This window comes from Lygodium microphyllum, chromosome 20, assembly GCF_053477565.2.
Source record: "Lygodium microphyllum isolate KBCC chromosome 20, Lygodium_microphyllum_v1.1.10, whole genome shotgun sequence".
Classification (NCBI taxonomy): domain Eukaryota; kingdom Viridiplantae; phylum Streptophyta; class Polypodiopsida; order Schizaeales; family Lygodiaceae; genus Lygodium; species Lygodium microphyllum.
In genome coordinates this window covers 81,416,707-81,423,760 of record NC_141154.1, presented here as the reverse complement: position 1 = coordinate 81,423,760, position 7,054 = coordinate 81,416,707, and the positions used below count along the sequence as shown (strand labels likewise).

Below are 7,054 nucleotides of genomic sequence, written 5' to 3'. Positions count from 1 at the left end.
CACATGTCTTGTGGACATATGATTTTGTAGATGTCCACCAAGTCTATAAGGGTCCTCATATGAATTTTTTAAAAAAAAATTCATTTACAGTCCCTATGATGAGCAACTTTCCTTAAACCTATAAAATCCTAGTTCCATTTGAAAAAGACATTTTTCCCAATTTATGTGAAGCATACCTATAGTGCTTCTATTCATCAGGGCAGTCAAGTTCCCTCTCCGATTTGGTACTAAAAATTTCCCTTTAGGATCCCTCTCTAATATTAACAATGAAAATCTTTTGGGAAGACCCTTTATAAGGCTTTATTCCAAGTACCATAATCCAACCTCCTATATGGATGATGTCTGCATTCCACAAAAAACATTCTTGCTATGTTTGATGTGCACATTTCTCATTTATTCATGGTGAAAACAATCTCTAACTAGAAGCTTCTTTTCACTAACCATGGCTCTTAACATACTTCCAAATAGAAGATCACATACTAGAGTATTCAAGATGTGGTTTCACCTCTTGATCCATTCAAAGATCATTCTTACCTTTGCTTTTCCTAGTTTCTTTCTTTCCACCACCCTCCCTCCCAAAAATTCCAAACCCCCTCTCTTACTTATTTGTTGGAGGAGAGAATCAATGGGGGCCTATCCCTAATGTATATAATGTATATGCTTATGTAGTTTTTGGAAAAACTCCCTCCCCTACACTTACATGATCTGTAACACTACAAGGGGGAGGGGGTGGAGGGGGTTAGTGATGTTGACGAGCGTCACATATGTGATGCCCAAACATTGCTATGTGTGTCGCTGCATGCGCTGATCACATTGCGACATGCTTAAGGATGCAATATGTGATGTTTTTGCGTCACTTATACGACATATTATGCATCGCATATGCGATAGCGAGTGCCGCTTAAGAAACTTAAAGAATTTGGGAACGTTTTTATAAAAAAGGTGTGTGGCACTCGCTCCCTCTCACTCACACACATACATGCTCTCTCTCTCTCTCACACACACACATATTTGATCTCTCTTTCTCTTATATACACATACACTTGCTCACACACACACACACACACACACACACACACACACACACACACACACACACACACACACACACACACACACACTTGCTCTCTCACTCTCTCTCACCCTTATGCACACACACACTTATTCTCTCACACACACACTCTCTCTCACTTACATACACACACACACACACACACACACTCTCTCTCTCTCTCTCTCTCCCTCTCTCTCTCTCTCTCTCTCTCTCTCTCACATGAAAATGCAATGTTGAGTATAAAACAGACCTGCATACAGAACGACACATACACAGATCACTTATGCAAGAAACAACATGGATCATGATACGTACTTTCTTTTTGCTCTACTTATCATGGCTTTAAAAAAAATATATATCAAACATGAGTCAATTCACAAAACTTAAAAAAACACTTTATCAAACATGAGAGGATTCACAAGACTAAAACTAATTAGACATATATAAATCAATATATATACAATGTCATGGGCATGTCATGGAATGTGTTACATGATTGTGATCAAGTATGTGGGAAAGTGTGGGAGAGGGGAGCTAATGATCGGATGCGCTATCTGATGTGCTCTTTGCATCTCCATGGGGCCTCGGTTTCTTCGGAGGTACTCGTGCCACAACAGCTTGGGTCCATTTCTCATCTATCCTCTTGCCTTAGCCTCCTCTCGAGCAACAACATCCATATCTATCTCACCATGAATCTCTCCTGCATCAATAAAGATCAAGTATTGACACAATTAACAAATTGAACTATTGAAAAAATATCTAAAAATAATAGAATGGACACTCAAAAAAGGGCATGATGGAGGAAGCCTTCTCCGAAGGGCTCTATACCCCTCAGAAGTAGCTATCTAAATTTGTGCTACCATCGCATGATGATCCTAATCTTTAATTTGTTCAAAAACAGATCCAAAGTTAGATTACTTTGGTTATTTTTCTTTCTTCTATGATTCCAATTACATAAACAATAAAAACCTATGGCATATACTTAAAAAAGTAGCAACAAAACCATCTCTCCCCATGTGACCTAGGTGAGATGTATGTTCGCTCGAGACTCTGGCTGTTGTTGCCTTCTATATTAGTTCATTGAAATCAAAGAAAACCTATGGCATATACTTACAAAAGTAGCAACAAAACCATCTCTCCCCATGTGACCTAGGTGAGATGTATGTTTGCTCGAGACTCTGGCTGTTGTTGACTTCTATATCAGTTCATTGAAATCAAAGAAAACCTATGTCATATACTTACAAAAGTAGCAATAAAACCATCTCTCCCCATGTGACCTAGGTGAGATGTATGTTTGCTCGAGACTCTGGCTGTTGTTGCCTTCTATATCAGTTTATTGAAATCAAAGAAAAAATTATATTATACAAATTTAATTCTATATGAATTTTTAAGTCAAAATACTTCAAAAAAGTGATAAAAAAACATACTCTCTGATGTGGAAATGTCACTCGTAAGTGGTACTCCCAACGAAAGTATGTCCACGACTGCTTAAGAAATCCAGCAGGCCTCTTGTTGCTGGGATCATGTGCATACCTCCTAGTTGTGTTTAAAAAAAGAGAGTCAATATAATATTTTGATTTTATATTTATTGCACTAGAACATGTGCTCTATTTATGAGTCAATGAATAAAAAAGATTAGCACCCAGTTTAATCTCTTTTATCTCTATTTATGCAGATCCACATTCCTCTTATACACCATCACCTCCGCATTATAGTTGTGGTGGTTGTGCGGCATTTGTAATTCCAGAGAGTGCTCCTTTACATGAATCAGAGTCTTCATCTTATTATGAGGAGGAGCAAATTCTATGTTGGCGTGATAGATGTTGAGGCTCCTATCCGAGGCCCAATGCCAATGTCATTTCCATGAGTCAAAATATGGTGTTTTGGTTCATGCACTAGTCCCATCACAATGACATCGGCCTATGGTTAGTGTTCTTTATATCCTATTTACATTATTTTCATTTTTGTTGAAGGTACATATTAGTAATCATCACATTACACATGTTGGAATATGCAACTTCATTTGATGGTGAAGATGACATCTATGGGTGAGATGCTTGTCATTCTCGTACAAGAAATCCAATAGTTGCAACTTGATATCTTGTGACAGCCCCTACCTCCTAGCCTTGAGATCGAGATATATCATGATTATGCAATCCAATAGTTGCAACTTGATATCTTGTGACAGCCCCTACCTCTTGGCCTTGAGATCGAAATATCTCATGATTATGCATTGCTTGATCATCTATGATCTCTTGTGCAGACGTACGATTACAGGCTCTATGGAGGATGACAAGGAGCGTCACTTCCTAGAGATGGAGAGACTTTTAGCTTTTGGGGCACTCGCTACATGATAGCTCCTTCTAGTATTCCAAATGGAGGATGTGGCCTCTTCATTGCACAAGACCTACAAGTTCCACCTGATTGAGAGGTGACACTTATGTACTTTGGTGGACTTATATATGGATGGGTTCCATGGCACCAACTGGTGCGGTATACTTTGAGCATGAGCAATTATGGTAAGTGCCTCAATGCAGCGTCTTTTTCAAATTGAGGCATCACTCATGCTCAAGAATAGAGATTTTATGTAGATGGGAGGTCATACACACAAGGAAACATAGTAGGTCTAATTAATAACAATCAAGGAAAAAGCACAAGAACCAATTACACATTTGTGGAATGTGAAAATGGTCATGAACTAGGATACATGAGTAGAGATGTTCCAAGATATATTCTTGTCAATGCCATTAGATCATTGTGTGCCACTGATGAACTATTGAAAAACTATGGATTTCACGGACCTACAAGAGCATCTCCACCTTTGGATTGAAGTTTAGATGATTTACTTCTCTTGGAATGGTCATTTTCCTTGGATCATTCCTTTCTATGTATACTTGTTCCTAAGATGCATGAATACAACATCACTTTTCCTTGGATGCAAAAGCTAGTCTATTGAGCATGAGCACTTCATTGTATTTAGTTTTTCCTAAAGTAATATAATTAGCCACACTTTATTTGCAAAAAAAAAAGTATACTCATTCAACTCTCTATATATGGAAGCATGAATTGTGTTCTTTGTTTTTCCAACTTCCTCAATCTTTACATGTATATTTGATAATAACAAGATCCTTGTTTAATCAGATTGTCTCCTTGCTTAATGATGAATATAGAGAATGATGTGATAGGTTTCAGCTTATTATATAGAGAATGATGTGCATCTACCCTCTCATGGCACCTCTCGAATGCCAAATGAGTAGATGAGACTCCTTCGCAATAGTGATCCAGAAAGTTATGATAGTTTGAAGAAACTTTATGACATGGATTTTAGAAAAGCACACAAAGACTTCAACAACGATGATGACATGGATGAGATTATTAATGATTGGTATGAAGAAGGTGAAGAAGGTGAGGATGAAAGCTTTCTTAGAGCTAAAGCACTTCAGTAAATCTACAAAGGCTCAAAATCATCACGATTAAGTGTGACTTTACTTATCTTGAACCTCCAAAGTCGTTATGCTTGGAGTAATGCATTTGTTTCAGCACTATTAAAGTAAGCTGCTTCTCTCATGTCAATGTTGAGTGTGTTATTTAACAAAATCTAAGAGTTATGTGTGCTTGAAATGCTACAGGCTACTATCACAAAAGTTTTTACCTACAAACAATGTCCTTCCTACGTCAATAGATGAGGCAAAGAAGATGATCACGAAGCTTGGATTGGACTACAACATAATTCATGCATGTCCCAACGATTGTATTTTATATAGAGGTGAATAGAAGAATGAGGAGAGATGCCCAAAATGTGAAACATCATGTTACAAAGATGCAAGCGGAAAGATCCCTTGCAAGGTGCTTCTACATTTTCCATTTGCTCCCCATATACAACATATATTTGGGACCCCATAGTTAGCAAGACTTATGAATTGGGGAGCAAAGAACCTAAGTACAAATGGGATTATGCAAATTCCCTTCGATTATCTTTCCTTCAAGCATATCAATTCAAAGTGGCCAGAATTTGAACAAGAGCTGTGAGACATTAAGATGGGCATTGGATTGGATGGTGTGAAGTCAAAGACCTTAATGTTTATTTGGCTCCTCTTATTGATGATCTACTAGAGTTATGGAGAGGCATAAATATGCTTGACATGACAAAACAAGACAAAAAAAGAAGATTTCAAGTTCGTGAAATTCTAGCATGGACTATACATGACTTTCCTCGATATGGATTTTATTTAGGTATTCGATTGTGATTTAAGTAGCACATGAGTGAGTATTTTCATTTCAATTTAATATTTCATGCTCATGCTAAATGTTTCTCTATGGACGTAGGGTGTTCAATCAAGGGTTATAAAACTTGTCCGCTATGCGGTGATTGGTTGAAATCTACGTATAGTAAGCATTGGCAATAAGAACATATATCTTCAGCATAGATGATTCTTGCCCGAAGATCACTCACTACATTGAAAGACATAGGCTAGACACTTCAATGGAAAAGTTGAGAGTGGCCGATGTCTAGTACCAATGACGCCTATAGATTGGTATAAAAAGCTTGCAAGCGATGAAGACAATGAACGTTGTCGAAGGGTTTTCGAAAGCAAAGTCACAACCACAGAAGTCCTTAATAAATTTCAGGATAGAAGATTCATCATGCAAGTAAGCAAGATGAGAAATTGATGCCAAGTCTTTGTTTAATTTCTGTTAATAACAAAACAAGGGTTCAAGATGAAGAAATCGGTTCATTTAGTTCATCCTCCTCGAATCCAGGAAAGAAAATAGAAAATACATTAACTCTTTATCTTCCATCGTTGTTCTAGCCTTTGCAATTTTCCCTTGATAAGTTTTGGACTTATGGGTGATGATAAGAATTCAAGAATATGCTGTTATGTTATGACTCCAATGTCCTGCGAACACCCTCATCATTGTATGTTCTTCATATGTACGGTTTCAGCACAACCCAAAGGTGTTCTCTCCACTGTATGTAACATAAAGAAAGCCATCCTCATCTTTGTACTCCTCATAGATAGCTGACATAATTGTAGCAGTAGGCGGAAGAACATTGTCTACAAGGATGAAGATTGCTTTCTCTGCATTTAATTTGATCCTCTTCCGAATAACATAGACAAATTGATCAACAATAAGGTCAATTGGTACAAGGTACTTCTTCTTATCTATGTCTGAAATGTCACTTCTTTTCAGCTTTCTCAACTATTACAGGAATCCTGTAAGGATACTTCTCACGAATCCTAGAGGCTTCAGCTTTCCTCTTCTCTAGATCATGTTCCTCTTCAAAAGAGCTCTTGGCCGTTTCACTTCTGGACGGAGACCTCAATCCCCTTTGAACGCTTCTGAAAGAAGCCGAACAGGACGGAAATTCCTTCCGTAGCTCGTCTTACATAACATAGTCTAGTGCCTCATCTACAGATTGCATCAAAATCATGGCAGATGTTTGACTCCCTTCCTCCAGCATTGTCCAATAGGCAGCTTGTACACGAATGAATTCTCGCAGCTGTCGTCTTGCAATTCCGTGTGCTCGCAAAAATGCAGCAGAGAGGTTTGATTGTCAGCGTCCATGGCATGCTGCCTACTGTTCTCTGTAGTAGTTATCTCCTTTCGTATCATTGATATTAGCATCGTCTATAGTCTTGTTCAGGTCATTTCTCAGGAATCACTGGTTTGATCACATGCTCCTTCAGATCCGCCGCTATCTCGTCGTTTGTCACTGTTTCATCGTGCTGTGTGGAGATGAGCACAGTGTGCACCCGCATAGGAACCATGGCGCCTCCATCCTTCTTGTACCGTCGACTCATGCTGGTGGAGATTTTAGATAAACCCATTGGCTTCGGCCTCCAAGTATGTGCATACATGCTCCATGACCTCTCTTTCCTTGGCACTGTTCTTCTGGAACTTCTCAACACACCGCTGCTCAATCTTCATGGAAGCGAGTGCAGACAGGGTGTGGATAATGCTGGTCTCCTGGTGCAGTGTCGTCCAATCGGGATTCTG

General features: G+C 38.6%; 1 pseudogene; it reads right to left on the bottom strand.

Annotated features, from left to right (window-relative positions):
- Positions 1 to 5,995: 5,995 nt before the first annotated feature.
- Positions 5,996 to 6,825, bottom strand: LOC148019077 (autophagy-related protein 8C-like pseudogene; annotated as a pseudogene).
- Between the last annotated feature and the right edge of the window lie 229 nt (positions 6,826 to 7,054).